The sequence below is a fragment of the Populus nigra genome, chromosome 19 (assembly GCF_951802175.1).
Source record: "Populus nigra chromosome 19, ddPopNigr1.1, whole genome shotgun sequence".
Lineage (NCBI taxonomy): Eukaryota > Viridiplantae > Streptophyta > Magnoliopsida > Malpighiales > Salicaceae > Populus > Populus nigra.
Genome location: NC_084870.1, coordinates 675,193 through 690,873, shown reverse-complemented (window position 1 = coordinate 690,873; position 15,681 = coordinate 675,193). Strand labels below are relative to the sequence as shown.

Below are 15,681 nucleotides of genomic sequence, written 5' to 3'. Positions count from 1 at the left end.
TAGTTGTTCTTATTGATGAGACCCTACCTTCACCTCATCAACTTTAGAACCCAACACATGGTTCATTTCTGGAACAACATTAGACGCTTGGACAGTAGAGTGTTTCTCTATACTAGCATCAGAATCAGCTTGAAACTGAGAAATCCGCATCCCATGGCTATTCAACATATCTTGCAGTTCTAATCTTAATGTATGTCCTGACTTAACTTGATTGTGTTGTTCAATGTTAGAGCTGACCATTGGAACATTTTCCACAGAAGAACATAGAGACATTATGGTAGCATACAAATACTAGAGAGAGAAAAATTCTAATAAGATAACCTGAGGCCAAGAAGCAACCTAAGCTCAGAAATAACAGCAACCTAACTCATAAACAACAAGATGCAGATTAGTTCATGAAGGAAGAAGAGAATTACAGAATTACGAGGCCAATATCTCCCAGCGCACTGATTGTAACAATAATCAGTTCGGTCAAGATGTAGAGTAGGTTTCGAAGAACAACATACTAAAAAATGGTAACGATCCAACGGTGAACAAAGGAGATCAAGCTACGACAAACCACTCTGAAACTAGCAAGAAAAATGAAACTTTTCCAAAGAACTATGATTTAATCTTCACATATGGCAAAGGCCTTCATGTCTATGACAGCCATAAGAGAAATCATAAAGAAAATCCATTCACTATGCTGCAACTTCACCACTTCTCCATAGTTCCAGAACTGAAAATGCAGAATAGTAGAAATATTGCGAGATCAATATCTCTTACCTCGTTGATTGGATAACAAATCCGTTCGGTCAATGTTGAGAGAAGGTTGGAAGGAACAACATAGTCAGAAATGAGAACAATGCAACGGTGGACGGAGAAGATGTAGCTCCGACAGCACCACACTCTCTCTCTTTCTCTCTTCTCTCTCTCTCTGAATCTATTCCTTGTTTAGTTTTCTCACGTCATCCTTATACTTCTCGTTCACGAATCAAATTCGTTGGGTGGGGGTTTCCGTTTCCAATAGTGCTTGTGCCTAGGTACAAGTTATCTTTGTGTTACACTCCTATCAAACCTGATTTACTTGGCTTTTCGGGAATAAGTGTCTTTGCATGGGGGTTGCGTGGTCACGTATTACGAGGTTTGCATGATTTGGTATTAAAGCTTGACTTCATTAATCAGGTTATATCCTTCTAAAATTTTCGTTTCTTGTTGATTCCGCAGAAATTCCTTAGTATCCAATTTATTCTTCTCCTTGAATTTGCGGCATATAAAAAGAAATTGTTATTTCATTGTTTTGCTGTTCAGAATATAGTAGTAGCATCAAACCAAAAAAAAAAAACAAAGAAAAGAGAAAAGCAAAATAAAAAAAATCGTTCAAAAAAACGTTTATTGGATTGTACCACAAAAAACTAAACAAGAGAAAATTGGATCAAATCAACTCAGAATTAACTCAAATGTGAAAATCTGATTATTGGGGTCCTAGTCGCGCCATATAATAATTTTGGGGTCAATTAGATATCGTTTGCTTTGGGTTTCTAATTCGGGTCTGATCAGGTCTGATTCATAACGTTTTTGCGTCAGTATATCAAACTTTATCGTGAATTGATCAAAATGTATATTCTGTCTATTTGGGTTGATATAGCACTATATATGAAATTTTATTTCAATTGGACATCATTTACTTTAGGTTCCAGATTCAGACTTATCTCGTCGTAAACGAGTCTGTTTTGCGTCAACTTTTGAAATTCCCTTTCTTGCTGTTGTATTCGTTTCTTGCAGTTTATTTCCATCATATCCAACATATTTGGGTGTTGTTTCATCATTTTGCATATTTTTGTTTTTGTTTTATTCGAGTCTTCAGTTTCGTTCATATTCCGAATAGCTCGCTTGCTACACGTGAGACTATCATCGCACTTTTGTTTTGCTTGTTTTCTGGTTTTATATATATATATATATATATATATATATATATATATATATATATATATATATATATATATATTTGGATTGCGCTGCCAAGTTGGTTTTATTTGGTGTTGGTTTCAGTTGCGCAAAAACCGCAAGAAGGCGAGGCGAGAGGTGTGAGCATGTGAGGATATTAAGAGTGTTTGAGTGAAACACGAGCGCTGTGAGGATTTTTTTTTACCACTAACCAATTCTTGCAAGTACTATCATGTCAGATAGAAAGAACACACCACCCCCTCCTGATGGAGAACTTAAATTCCAAATGCAAGCTACAATCAAGATTGTGATCTGAAAGTGAGGAGATGTCACCTTTAGAGGATTGTAGTGATTAGGAGATTGCATATTCTGTTGTTGGGGAGGTGATGCGAACCTCGTGATCACGCAACTCATAATCAAGATTGCGATCTGATCCCGAAAAGCCGAAATAGATCCGATAGGAGTGTGACAAATGAAAATCTGCCTCAAGTCACCAACACTATTGGAATGAGTAGAATGACGCCAGGAAGCCAGTTAATCCTCGATAAGTCAGATTCAGTTTGTTCAAGAACTGAAGAATGCAAGAATCACTCTCACATGTTAAAACTGAAAAATTTAAAAGTAATATTCATCAATGGCTGCTGAAATTTTGGTTACATGAGTTTAACACATTTCTTGAAAAATTAAATCTAATGGATCCCTTATATGTATTTATATGAGGTCTACTAAAAACTGACCCAAAAATCCCTAAATTGAAAAGCCCATAACCTGATCCAAACAAGCATTGGATTCTAATTGAAAACAAAGTATTAATTAAGCCCAAATAAGCTTCGGATTGTAGCTAACAAAGTAAAATAAAGCTTCTAATATTAAATCCATGTTCAACCATGAGAAGAAGAGAAGGAAATAAAATATTACAGAACTGATTTAAGACTTATTAATAATAACCTTTCATGCAGCCTATTAATCCAAGAAACAAAAGGAAAAGGTAGTCACTCATGTGGTTCCCAAGTTGTATTGATAACCTCACCTCATGGCCCAAATAAAGTTGTATTGGGCTCCTCTTGCACATGGATAAGATGTATTAGAGCCTCCTCTTGATACTCAAATGGATCTTTTGTTACCATCTGAGCAATGAAAAAACAATTAAATTCAGATTCTGATGGAAAATGCACAACTGTCCAATTTCACAACAATAGTTATAATTCTCAATCCAACCGCTGGATCGAGTAGTAATTTTATATGGAGTCTCCAGCAAGGTTGTTCTAACTAGGGTTAAGAGTTTAGGTCAATCAAAGTTCGGGAAGAGATCACATTACTGGTCAACAGAGGCTGCATGAATTTTATTATTTACTTCCTTTTGATTTGTGGACTTCCTATTTGGCTAGGATTCTTTTTCTACAAGAATGTGACAGCTTATTTTGGAAATCTCCTAGTTCTACAAGGATCAATGGGTTGCAATATAGTTTCCAAGTGTGACAAGTATTCATAAATGTTTCACAATCTTTTTCTTACAAGAATTCCTTATTCATCCTAGCTACAACAAGGAAACAAGATTTCAGAATTAATTCTACCTTCAGATTTGATTCTCCTACCTCATATGGTACTTCTAAAAGGCAGTAAATCTGATCCTAACATAGGACATTAAATTTGGATTTAATATTGTTATTATTATTTTCTTTTTAGTTTAGGGTTTATTTATATTATTTGGATTTAATTGTAAGTGGGCATCATATAAGTCCATATAAAGGGTCTATTAGGGTTTATTTTAGTGAATCAAGGCTCTAGGTCCGTGTATGAGTATTTCAAGGAGATGGAGATCGCCATGATTCGGGCCAATGTGATTGAGGATCGGGAAGCTACTGTGGCTAGATTTCTAAATGGGCTGAATAGGGACATTACGAATGTTGTAAAATTACAACATTATGTGGAATTGGAGGACATGGTCCAATATGGCAACGAAGGTGGAGAGGCAAATCAAGAGAAGGGGCAATACACGTTTTCAGACCAATTCGGCTTCATCTTCCTTAATATGGAGGCCGAATTTGTCCTTGATTTCTTCCTAAAAATAAATCATTGGCAATTCTTCAGATTCATCAAACTCAATTTTACTCATGGAAGATTCAAATTAATCATAAACAAATTCTTCAATAAGATCTACTTCTTGTAAATCATTATCATCTTCAGGTTGCTTGCAAATGTTGAAAATATTCATCTCCAATGTCATGTTTCCCAAAGATAGCTTCATCAGTCCATTCCTACAATTAATCAATGCATTAAAAGTTGCAAGAAATGGACGTCCTAAAATAACTTGAAAGTGGTGATTTCTATTTTGAAAGAGTTTGTTCTGTGAGACGGAAAAAACTTCTTTAAAAATTGTTATTGCATTTCATACTAAGCACGAATGGATCCTGACCTAAGATTTTGTAGCCATGTTTTAGCTTTATCTTTTAATGAAAAAGAAAAAAGCTTTAATTTGATGGTGTTCATGCTACAATTTAAGTCATTATAAGTGTTACAAACTTCTTCAAATTCTCTCAAATGCAAATATGGATTTTCTAGATCTAAGCCATGAAAAGAAAGTAAAAGTTGAATAATGTCTGACCTAAAATTGAAGTGAGATGTGCATCAGGAGGGAAAAATATACATGAGGGTGCACTCGTTCTTGTAGGATTCATGTAGTCTCTAAGTGTTCTAACTCGATTATTATCATTATTCTCATTATGCAGCGACTGGTTATCTTCTTCGGCCATAATTTCTGAAAATGATGAGGATGCTCTACAAAGTCTACTGATTAGTACTTAAAAGTGCATTCTCATTAAGGCTTTAGATGATCATTGTACACTTAAAGTATCATTAAATTCCCTAAATGATGTGTCGTGAATGATTTGAAAATCAGCAACAATGAATCTGACGAAAATGGATGAAGGATAGGTTTGGTTGTGTTGTCTTTCTTTTGGTGTTTAGGCTGGATTATAGTGATTTTAAGGTAAATAAGATGGAGGATAGACTAGAATGATACTTTCATAAGTCGATCTGGACGCCACAAAGATCAATCTAGGATATCGACGCCACACTCTTTATGATTGAAGAGTGATAAGTCAGGTAGGGTTCTTCACAAAATCAATCTGGAAGAACACTTCTTAATTCTCTAAATTAAGTTTCAAATCTTGGCCAAAAGTTCATTATTACATATTCTGATACTATATTATTTATAATTGGAACATCCCTCCAAAGTTAGGAAAAATTCAACATGGCAGAAGTCAAGCCCTAAAAACAGACTTTGACAAACTAACCTAGACAAATTAACTAGCACATGTTTTTGACCTTTCTAACCTAAACAGACCAAATTTAAAACAACTATATCTTCTTACTAAGTCCAATGCAATCATGGTTGGACAATCTAGAAAGAACCCGTTTGGAACTTGAAATCCACCTAGATTAGTCTTGTTTTCACATGCAATGGATGACTTTAAATTTGGGTTCAAATTCATTTGTTGTTCTGACCATAAACAGCATCAATTCCTTCACTTTTTGCATATCAACCCAAATTCAAGTAGCCCAGCATCAAAAGAACCATTAAGGGCTTTTCCCATCTCCAAGTTCCAACCCAAAATATTTTGTCAACCAATCAATAGTTCTGAATTTTGGCCTATAAAAGGAGGCATTTGCCATGTATTTAGTCATCTTGGTTTTCAGATCAAAATCATATTCTTGCTTTCTTTTTTTGTATTTTTGTAATGTTTAAGTTTTGCTTTTATTAATCTCTAGTTTATGCTTTTCATCATAACTATGTTTTTTTTTGGTAAGTTGACGTATGTATTAAAAGAAGAAGATACAAACATTATAAGGGGCATACCCCAGATTTACAATGATAACAGAAACATAAAACAACAGATGGCTACAAGCTAGCCACCGACCATAAAACTGAAACCTCACTAGATTCGTTAGGGAACCAATACAACCAGCTAACTAACAAATTAAGAATCTATGGTATTCACCCTCCAAGCTCGTTGGATCCTTTTGTTTTCATTTGTTGGTGCGACATTCCTCATCAAATCAAGCTTATCACGAATGATACATTCGATTTGATTAAAGACCAAATTCGAAGTTCTAGACATTCCAGCAAAGATCCTTGCATTCCGTTCTTGCCATACATGATACACTGTAGCTGCAAAACTCAGTTTACGAGAAAAATTGACGAAACTCTTGCCATGCCAAGAGACAGTGGCCCATCGAATCCATTCATCCCAGCCTTTTGTCATTCTTGGAATGTCGCATCTGTCACAAATATCCCACCAGATCGCTTTAGTATAGGAGCATTCAAAGAACAAGTGGTTGTGATCCTCATTGTTGCGGAGACAGAGCGAGCATCTATTGGGACCATGTATACCAAACCGATGAAGTTTATCTTGAGTTGTGAGTTTCTGTTGGACAGCCATCCATAGAAGAAATGAATGTCTTGGAACAGCATTCTTGAACCACACAATGTCATGCCATTCAACCATCGGACGATGACGTCTTAGTTGTTCCCAAGCTACTTTGATCGAGAATCTGTGATTTGGCGAATCCAACCAAACTATCTCATCCTTTTGCCCCATCTTAGGATTAGAATTGGAAGGAATAGCTTCTATAATGGGGTGCCAGCCAATAGCTTGGGTGGTAGGAGTTTTCCATTCTGAGTTATGAATTAGCACATTCACCTTCGCGTTCTTGGCCATACCTGAATCATAGATGAATCTTTCCCCGTAAGAATCCGCGAGTGGGCTGTGAGGATGCCAATTGTCAAACCATAGAGAGGTTGTCATTCCATCTCCTATGATGTACTTCATCTTCGGCCATGCTAAGGATCTCAGCTTTAGAATCTTTCCCCAAGCCCAAGAGCAATTCTGTGGCGTCTTGATTGTCCAGAAATTCCTACCTCGCAACAGATTGGATCTGATCCAAGTAGACCATATTGAGCCATCTGAGTCATTGCACAGGTTCCAAATGTGTTTCAACAAAGCAATCTTGTTCCATTCTGTTATCCGTTTTATTCCTAGCCCCCCCTCTTTTTTTGGAAGACATACCTGATCCCAAGCCGCTTTAGCCCCAGTAGTTCTCATATCTGAACCTGACCAAAGAAAGGATTTCATAATTTGCTCCACATTTTTAATGACTTGCCCAGGTAAGAGAAAGAGAGATGCCCAATAGACTTGTATGGAAAATAAGACTGAATTAATCAGTTGTACCCGTCCTGCATACGAGAGTGTTCGACAAGTCCAATGTCGAACTTTAGAGGTGATTCGATCCACGAGGCCCTTACAATAAACAGCCTTTAGTCTGGATGAGAGAAGAGGTACTCCCAAATATTTCATAGGGAGCTCCCCCTCTCTAAACCCAAGAATATGAATAATTTGCTCCTTCTCAGCATTTAACACACCGCTCAAGAAGATGTCACTTTTGTTTGGATTTGGATACAGACCTGATAGGTCTTGAAACTTTGTGAGCACAGTTCTGATCATACGAATTGAGTTTACATCCCCGTTGCTAAAAATCATCAAGTCGTCAGCAAAACAAAGATGAGAAATTTTGTCCTTCTTGCATCTCCAGTGGAACTTGAATTCTTGGTTGGCACTCATCTTGCAGAATAGCCCCGAAAGGATTTCCATACAAAGGACAAACAAATATGGCGACAATGGATCCCCTTGTCTCAGCCCTCTTCCCCCTTGAAAGTAACCTGCAAGCTCACCATTGACGTTGATAGAGAATTGACATGATGTAACACAAACCATGATCCAATCAATGACTGTTCTAGGGAATCCCATTTTTATTAACATGGCGTCAACGAAATCCCACCGCACCGAGTCATAAGCCTTCATCAGATCAACTTTCATAGCACAACGAGCAGGTCCCGTAGATTTATGATAGCCTTTCATTAGTTCCTGAGACAAAAGAATGTTATCACTGATTCGCCGTCCTGAGATAAAAGCAGTCTGATATGGACCAACTAAGGATGGCAAAACAACTTTGATTCTCCCAGCTAGAATCTTAGCGATGCATTTGTACACTGTATTGCAGCAAGATATAGGACGAAAATCAGTCAACCTTGTAGGATTAGCAACTTTAGGAATAAGAGAAATGGATGTAGCATTCATTTCTTTAAGCATTCTACGAGTCTGAAAGAAGGATCTAACAGCGTTGATTACATCTTCCCCAACTATGTGCCACATTCTTTTGAGAGGGGGCATTATACTTGGTCGAACCAATGTCTCGAGAATCTGATCATGCGGAAACTAGATAGAGTGCTTGTTAATGAGAAGTGGAATCTGAACTTTCCATTATCGGAAGCGAGATTTTTGCCTTCGGGTATGTCAGACCATTCTCCTATGGTGGTAAAGGTTATTGGCAATGATCAGAACATAAAGAAACCATTCAGATTCTTTGATATGTGGATGGATCATGACGAGTTCATGCCCTTGGTGAAGAAGGTATGGGATCAGAATTCGGGGGGTTGTCCAATGTATCAGCTGTGTTGCAAACTAAGAAAGCTAAAGCAGGAATTGAAACTTTTCAATATGGCTCACTTCTCCAACATTTCAGATAGAGTTAAAGATGCAAAAAACGAAATGGATAAGGCTCAACAGGCTCTGCATACAGCGCATGACAATCCAATTTTGTGCATGCGAGAAAGGGATGCTGTTCGTAAATACGCTTCTACCGTCAGGGTTGAAGAGAGTTTTTTCAAACAGAAGGCAAGGATACAATGGCTTAGCTTGGGGGATCAGAATACTAGCTACTTTCACAAATCAGTAAATGGAAGACAGAATAGAAATAAGCTTCTATCACTTACAAGGGAGGATGGAGAGGTTGTCGAAGGACACGAGGCAGTCAAATCAGAAGTAATTGCATACTTCCATCTTGTGTTAGGAGTGGATCAGATGCCTAGGGTTCTGAACGAAGAAGTGATGGACTCGGCAATTAACTTGAAACTGTCTTCAATGCAACAGCATCTACTCGCACAAGATGTAACAAGGGAGGAGATTAAGCATGCTATGTTTAGTTTGAAGAACAACAAAGCCCCTGGTCCGGATGGCTTTAACGCAGGTTTCTTCAAAAGAATGTGGCACATAGTTGGCGAAGATGTAATCAACGCTGTTAGATCCTTCTTTCAGACTCGTAGAATGCTTAAAGAAATGAATGCTACATCCATTTCCCTTATTCCTAAAGTTGCTAATCCTACAAGGTTGACAGATTTTCGTCCTATATCTTGCTGCAATACAGTGTACAAATGCATCGCTAAGATTCTAGCTGGGAGAATCAAAGTTGTTTTGCCATCCTTAGTTGGTCCATATCAGACTGCTTTTATCTCAGGACGGAGAATCAGTGATAACATTCTTTTGTCTCCGGAACTAATGAAAGGCTATCATAAATCTACGGGACCTGCTCGTTGTGCTATGAAAGTTGATCTGATGAAGGCTTATGACTCGGTGCGTTGGGATTTCGTTGACGCTATGTTAATAAAAATGGGATTCCCTAGAACAGTCATTGATTGGATCATGGTTTGTGTTACATCATCTCAATTCTCTATCAACGTCAATGGTGAGCTTGCAGGTTACTTTCAAGGGGGAAGAGGGCTGAGACAAGGGGATCCATTGTCGCCATATTTGTTTGTCCTATGTATGGAAATCCTTTCGGGGCTATTCTGCAAGATGAGTGCCAACCAAGAATTCAAGTTCCACTGGAGATGCAAGAAGGACAAAATTTCTCATCTTTGTTTTGCTGACGACTTGATGATTTTTAGCAACGGGGATATAAACTCAATTCGTATGATCAGAACTGTGCTCACAAAGTTTCAAGACCTATCAGGTCTGTATCCAAATCCAAACAAAAGTGACATCTTCTTGAGCGGTGTGTTAAATGCTGAGAAGGAGCAAATTATTCATATTCTTGGGTTTAGAGAGGGGGAGCTCCCTATGAAATATTTGGGAGTACCTCTTCTCTCATCCAGACTAAAGGCTGTTTATTGTAAGGGCCTCGTGGATCGAATCACCTCTAAGGTTCGACATTGGACTTGTCGAACACTCTCGTATCCAGGACGGGTACAACTGATTAATTCAGTTTTATTTTCCATACAAGTCTATTGGGCATCTCTCTTTCTCTTACCTGGGCAAGTAATTAAAAATGTGGAGCAAATTATGAAATCCTTTCTTTGGTCAGGTTCAGATATGAGAACTACTGGGGCTAAAGTGGCTTGGGATCAGGTATGTCTTCCAAAAAAGGAGGGGGGGCTAGGAATAAAACGGATAACAGAATGGAACAAGATTGCTTTGTTGAAACACATTTGGAACCTGTGTAATGACTCAGATGGCTCAATATGGTTTACTTGGATCAGATCCAATCTGTTGCGAGGTAGGAATTTCTGGACAATCAAGACGCCACAGAATTGCTCTTGGGCTTGGGGAAAGATTCTAAAGCTCAGATCCTTAGCATGGCCGAAGATGAAGTACATCATAGGAGATGGAATGACAACCTCTCTATTGTTTGACAATTGGCATCCTCACAGCCCACTCGCGGATTCTTACGGGGAAAGATTCATCTATGATTCAGGTATGGCCAAGAACGCGAAGGTGAATGTGCTAATTCATAACTCAGAATGGAAAACTCCTACCACCCAAGCTATTGGCTGGCACCCCATTATAGAAGCTATTCCTTCCAATTCTAATCCTAAAATGGGGCAAAAGGATGAGATAGTTTGGTTGGATTCGCCAAATCATAGATTCTCGATCAAAGTAGCTTGGGAACAACTAAGACGTCATCGTCAGATGGGTGAATGGCATGACATTGTGTGGTTCAAGAATGCTGTTCCAAGACATTCATTTCTTCTATGGATGGTTGTCCAACAGAAACTCACAACTCTAGATAAACTTCATCGGTTTGGTATACATGGTCTCAATAGATGCTCGCTCTGCCTCCGCAACAATGAGGATCACAACCACTTGTTCTTTGAATGCTCCTATACTAAAGCGATTTGGTGGGATGTTTGTGACAGATGCGACATTCCAAGAATGACAAAAGGCTGGGATGAATGGATTCGATGGGCCACTGTCTCTTGGCATCGCAAGAGTTTCGTCAATTTTTCTCGTAAACTGAGTTTTGCAGCTACAGTGTATCATGTATGGCAAGAACGGAATGCAAGGATCTTTGCTGGAATGTCTAGAACTTCGAATTTGGTCTTTAATCAAATCGAATGTATCATTCGTGATAAGCTTGATTTGATGAGGAATGTCGTACCAACAAATGAAAACAAAAGGATCCAACAAGCTTGGAGGGTGAATACCATAGATTCTTAATTTGTTAGTTAGCTGGTTGTATTGGTTCCCCTAACGAATCTAGTGAGGTTTCAGTTTTATGGTCGGTTGCTAGCCTGTAGCCATATGTTGTTTTATGTTTCTGTTATCATTGTAAATCTGGGGTATGCCCCTTATAATGTTTGTATCTTCTTCTTTTAATACATACGCCAACTTACCAAAAAAAAAAGATAAAGCTAAAACATGGCTACAAAATCTTAGGTTAGGATCCATTCGTGCTTGGGATGAAATGCAACAACAATTTTTAAAAAAAATTTTCCCTTCTCATAGAACAAACTCTTTCAAAAGACAAATCACCACTTTCATTCAAAAACCAGGAGAAACATTTTACCAATGTTGGGAAAGGTACTGAGATTTGCTTAATACCTGTTCTCATCATGGTTTTGAAACATGGAGATTGCTTTCATAATTTTATGAAGGTTAACACCTAAAGATAGGCAAATGGTGGAATTGATGTAAAACGAAAGTTTTAAAGATAAAAACCTTGATGAAGCAATGGAGTACCTAGACTTGCTAGCTTAAAATGCTCAAAATTAGGACACTATAGGCACTTGTAAGGCACCAGGTAAAACTCAACCTCATATGTCTAGTGGAGGATGTACAACCTTAGGGAAGATCATGACCTCCAAGCCAAATTTACATCTTTAGCTAGAAAAGTCGAGGTACTAGAATTAAAAAAGAATGGTCAATTAAAATGTGTGTCGAAATTGTGAAACTAATGAACACTCAACCAATGATTGTCCAACTTTGCATTCTTTTAAGGAATGTCTTCATGAACAAGTCAATGCTTAAAATAGTTTTCAATGGCCAAATCATTATCCATATTCACAAATGTACAACCCTGGTTTGAGAGATCATCCAAATTTCAATTGTAAGAATGGTAACAATAATGCACAAACAATAGATTCGACATCTGACAACACACCAATTGAGGAATACTTTCCTGGTCAATCTTCACTTTCTATTGCTTCAATACCAAGGTCTGCTAATACTGACAATTGTAAGTGGGCTTCATATAAGTCCACATAAGGGAGTCCATTAGAGTTTTATTTAAGTCTAGAGTAAATATAAATAAAGGCATAACCAGACATGTCAGGTAGACAATTCAGATTAATAAAAAATTTTGTTTGCTGCACTTTGTGTGTGTGTTAGTGAGATAATCTCCCTTCCATGGTTCTCTAAAGAACTGAAAAAAATGACTTATCAAAGTACAACTGTCTTCATGGCGTCATCCTTATACTTCTCGTTCACGAATCAATACTTGTTGGGTGGGGGTTTCCATTTCCAATAGTGCTGGTGCCTCAGTACAAGTTATCTTTGTGTCACACTCCTATCAAACCTGATTTACATGGTTTCCAGGAATTGATGTCTTTGCATGTGGGTTGCGTGACCATGTGATCACGAGGTTCGCATCATTTGGTATCAGAGCTTGGCTCCATTAATCAGGTTATATCCTTCTGAAATTTTCGTTTCTTGTTGTTTCCGCAAAAATTCCTTAGTGTCCAATTTCTTCTTCTCCTTGATTTTGCAGCATATAAAAAAAATTGGCTATTTCATTTGGTTACTGTCTAAAATATATCAGTAGCATTAAAAAAAAAAAGAAAAAAGAGAGAACAAAAAAAGTCATTCAAAGAGACGTTTATTAATTTCTGCCACAGAAAACTAAACAAGTGAAAATTGCACCAAATCAACTCGGAATTAGCTCACGTTTGATATTCTTATTAATGAGGCCTTAATCACATCATATATTAAGTTTGGGGTCAATTGGGTATTGTTTGATTTGGTTTTCAATTTCGGGTCTAATGAGGTCTGATTCATAACGTTTTTGCATCAGTATATCAAACCTTATCATAAATTCCTCAAAATTTATATTCTATATATTGGGGTTGACATCGCACCATATCTGAAATTGTATCTCAATTGGTCAACATTTTCTTTAGGTTCCATATTCGGACTTAACTCGTTGTAAAGGAGTCTGTTTCGCGTCAACTCATGAAATTCACTTTCTTTCTGTTTTTTTCATTTCTTGCAGCACATTTTCAACATATCCAAAAATATTTGGGTGTTGTTTCATCATTTTGCATATTTCATTTCTGTTTTTATTCGAGTCTTCAGTTTCGTTCCTATTTCGGATAGATTCGCTTGCTACTCGCAAGACTATCATCACAGTTTTGTTTTTGCTTATTTTTTGGTTTTTATTGCTTCTTTTGTCATGTATATATTTGGATTGTGCTGCTAAGATTGGTTCTATTTGGTGTTGGTTTCAGTTCTGCAAGAACCACAAGAAGGTGAGACGAGAGGTGTTAGCGTGTGAGGATATTAAGAGTGTTTGAGTGAAACACGAGCAACGTGATGATATTGTTTTTACCACTAACCAATTTTTGCAGGTACTATCATGTCAGATCAAAACAACACACCACCTCCTCACGATGTAGAATTTAAATTCCAAATGCAAACCACAACGAAGATGATGGAAAGAATGAATTTCATGATGGGGAACATGTGTGACAGACTTGAGAAGGTGGGAAAAACATGGTAACGTGGCGGGAACACATGTACCCAAGACGTGAGAAAGGTTGGGGCTGAACACAAATCTAACAATGGCAGTGGGGCCAAAAGGGCAAGGTGGGCTAATTATGAGGATTTTGTGGAGGATGTTGATGATATTGGTGATGGTGGTTTTAAGGATGGGATGATAGGCCATCGGGAAGGTTTTAGGGAGCCTAGAAACCAAAGAGATTTCATGTATTCTGATGAGCTGTTATGGCAAAAGAAAAGGAGGATTCAAAAGGAGAGGTGGTATCAAGTGGAGAGAAATAAAGAGATTAGTGTTCTAAAAAAAGAATCCAAGAGTCTATCACATATTACAAGGGAGATGAAGCAAGAACTTGATGTGTTAACGACAACAGTCAATGCCCAGCAAGATTCAGAGAGAGAGAGAGAGAGAAGCGTTGCCATGATGATATACAAAATAAAACAGCTACTACTTTCATCCAAAGTTGTTGGCAACAATTGGTGGCCAAAAAAGAACTCCAAAGGCTTCAAAAAGAGGCTAAGCAATTGTCCATTCAACTTGTTGGTGATTTGAGGACTAATCGTCTTGAAGAGAGAGAGAGGGAATGATACGAACCATGCAAGGTCAAATTCGGATTTTGACATAAAAAGTGAAACTATCCAGTTTTATAGAAACAGTCATACTTCTCGATCTGACCATTGGATCCGGCTGAGAGTGTATGTGGCGTTTTCTAACATGTTTTCCTACCTCGCATTCAAAGTTCAACGCGATACAACGGTTGGATTAAGAATTATGATTGTTGCTGTAAAACTGGATAGTTGCACCTTTTATGTCAAAATTCGAATTTGAACTTGCCAGCATCGTATCAGTTTTAGGCTTTTAGCATCTGACTCAATCCATTGCTCGTGATCACGTGGTCACGCAATCCACGCGCAAAGACCGAATTCCCGGAAAGCCAAGTAAATCAAGATTGATAGGAGTTTGATACAAAGATAACTTGTACCTAAGCACCAACACTATTGGAAACGGAAAACTCCCACCCAACGAATATTGATTCGCGAACGAGAAGTATAAGGATGGCGCCACGAAGACAGTTGTTCTTCGATAAGTCGGTTTTTAGTTCTTTAGAGAACCATGAAAGGGAGATTATCTCACCAACACACACACACACACACAAAGTTTGGCAAATTAAAAGTTTTATTAATCTGAATTGTCTAACCTTACATGTTTGGTTATGCCTTTATTTATACTTACTCTAGTCTTAAAGAAACCCTAATGAACCCCCCTTAGGTGGACTTATATGAAGCCCACTTACAACTGACCCAAACAAGTAATAATAACCCAAAGAAAATAATAAAAATCCAAAAATTATCATCCTAGATATGCTAGAATCAGATTTGTCACCCTTAAGAAGTCCCAAATAAACTAGGAGAAATTTGATTTGGAAAATTTGTGTTGCTTCCCCCTTTGATGTCCTTGATTAGCTTGGATTTATTTATTTAACTTGGAAAAATAAGAAAACAAATTTCCTTCTTTATTGCTTATTTAATTACTTTCCTAGTTAGGGAAAGCATTAAATAATCCTCCCTTATTTAGCAATAAGATCTGGCCAAAAGCTGTTCCCGTCCCTGTCAGGGGAGATGCCAACCATCTCTCCTGCCAAGAAATCATTTGCTTAGTATGAATGTTGTAACTGGTAGTCACGCATAATGAAAGAAGTAAACCAGCTCCACCTTCAATAATTGGAAGGAAAATACAACAAATTCCTACCTTCTAGAGATTAAAGTCCCAACTAAATTAATTAAAAACTGATTATCAATGGGTGAGAGATATTGATCTCGCAATTTATTTGATCATAGTGGCTTTTACTTGCAATTTATTTGCCTTTCA

The 15,681-nt window shown here is 37.6% G+C and overlaps 1 non-coding gene across 1 annotated transcript; it reads right to left on the bottom strand.

Annotated features, from left to right (window-relative positions):
• Positions 1-15,366: 15,366 nt before the first annotated feature.
• On the bottom strand, positions 15,367-15,461 carry LOC133680691 (U6atac minor spliceosomal RNA). The gene has a single exon (XR_009836372.1). It is a non-coding gene; the product is annotated as a U6atac minor spliceosomal RNA (small nuclear RNA).
• Between the last annotated feature and the right edge of the window lie 220 nt (positions 15,462-15,681).